Consider the following 1895-nt stretch of genomic DNA (forward strand, 5'->3'; position numbering starts at 1 on the left):
GCCACCCTGCAGCCCTTGGACAAAACAATAGATATATATTTTTTAGAACAGTGGTACTTGTTGACTTCTTGGGTTCTTGAAGCTCTACAGATGTTCATGTTTTCCAGATGTTCATCACTGTGACTCGAATGTAATGCTAACATCAGGAGCACTGGGGTTAAAATAACAAGACACAGAGGAAAATACTTGGATTCCACATTGCAAAACTAAAACTAATGCAAGGACTAAATCAGGAATAAGTAAAGAAATAAAGAAAAAACACATCACAGGCTTACTTTTTGAAGTGGGGCTGACAGGGAAGGAGGTGCCGCCGCACCATTTGCACTATTCTTCCCAACACGATTCCGTCAAAGTGTGAAAACTGTATCTTCTCCGGCTCTTGTCAACACGTAGTCCGTAAAAACTCCGGGAAGCTGAGGCGGGCGGTGGCGTGTAGGAGTGAGCCTCGCGCTGCTTTATGGGAACAGCTCTTTCTTCAGCGTTTTTATGCTTTCAGCCTTTGATGTAGATTAGTTGTCACCTCTGGCTCCGAAGTCTATTCTCTGCGGAGAAAGAGAGTGACAGGGAAAACTTAAGAGATCACATGTGACCATCAGTGTCAATCAAGTGCCAGGATGTCACATTTCTGATGAAGCGCTCGTCAGCGTTACTGATCTCCGTGCACGACTGGTGCGATGTTACTGTATGTCACATACAGTATGTCAACTTCTGCTTTTATTACTTCTCCTCTCGGTTAGAGGATTAAGCGATTTACTCTTCATTTACCAAAACTTTCATTCCAAATAAATCAGATGTGCATTTGCAATGACCGTGACTCCATTTAATCAAAAACTGCTCTAAAAAAAAGGGCGGAAAAACAACTGAACTTGCAGTTTATGTGGCTTTAATGCCAATTATAAAAATATAAAGTCAGCACACTGAAGCAACCCATTTCTTTTCCCATGATTTACCATCAAATTTAATGCCGCGCTCCTTTCCACTAAGCTGATGATCGTCTCGCCATGATGACATGAGCGTTGTTAAATCAAAGTAATTTCAAAGAAACGGCTCAAAGAATGTGATATCGATCTCAGCTAAAGCATGTTGCCGTCAAAGTTTTCAAAGCACGCCGTCGCTTCTGAGCTCGCTAAACTCCCGACCTGCTCCTCAACCTCCGTCACACCTGCTCGCTTGGAAAACACGACATCTGAAGCTACCAACCGGCTCGCTTGTTTTCCAAGACGAGGCGCCGGCGGCTCCCCCGTCCGCCTCGGCCTCTCTGTTTTTTGCTTTGCATTGATGCTGATGGCGTCTCGTTCTCGCGACTGACTGCATTGTGACACGAGACAGCACGCCATCTTCCTTCAAGTCACTCTGACTTACTCCCCTTGTCAGGAAACCGAGCCTCATCTAGACAGACTTTGAAAACAACAGAGGATTGCTCTTTCCCCCTTTTCCTCTTAAAATCATCAACCGACTGCCTGAGCTGAGTTCTGTAATGGTTTCTTCCCAAAAAATAAAAAAGCTTCTAACAAGGCCACTTTGTGTGCTGATGTAAAAAGCAATTATACTAATAATTATGTGTGTGTTCCAGCTAAAATATGAATAATAGTAATTACATCATTGGGACAAGCTTTTGAATACTTAAGATCTACTTCACCACCTTTGAGGTTGTTAAAATTCCTCCAGGAAGTCATGAGAGCTCCACAACATTAAAACCACCGACAGGAGAAGGTGAATGACGTTACAGCGCAATGTTCTGCTGGGAAACCTTTGATTCTGGCCCAAACCCACAGAACCCAAAGGATCCACTACCAGACACCCCCTAGAGATCCAGCGTTGGTGGCGCTAGATGGGCCCACATAATATCGGGCAGATGGGCTTAATGTTGTGGCTAATTGCTGCACACGCTGATT

At 44.2% G+C, this 1895-nt stretch overlaps 1 protein-coding gene across 1 annotated transcript in view; it reads right to left on the reverse strand.

Annotated features, from left to right (window-relative positions):
* flrt1a (fibronectin leucine rich transmembrane protein 1a) overlaps window positions 1–299 on the reverse strand; it is a 17714-nt gene extending 17415 nt beyond the window's left edge. Inside the window, exon 1 of the mRNA XM_008286074.1 lies at window positions 276–299. The gene's annotated coding sequence lies outside the window, so the exon portion shown is untranslated. The remainder of the gene's footprint in view (window positions 1–275) is intronic.
* Between the last annotated feature and the right edge of the window lie 1596 nt (window positions 300–1895).

Source organism: Stegastes partitus, unplaced genomic scaffold, assembly GCF_000690725.1.
Source record: "Stegastes partitus isolate 25-593 unplaced genomic scaffold, Stegastes_partitus-1.0.2 Scaffold430, whole genome shotgun sequence".
NCBI lineage: Eukaryota > Metazoa > Chordata > Actinopteri > Pomacentridae > Stegastes > Stegastes partitus.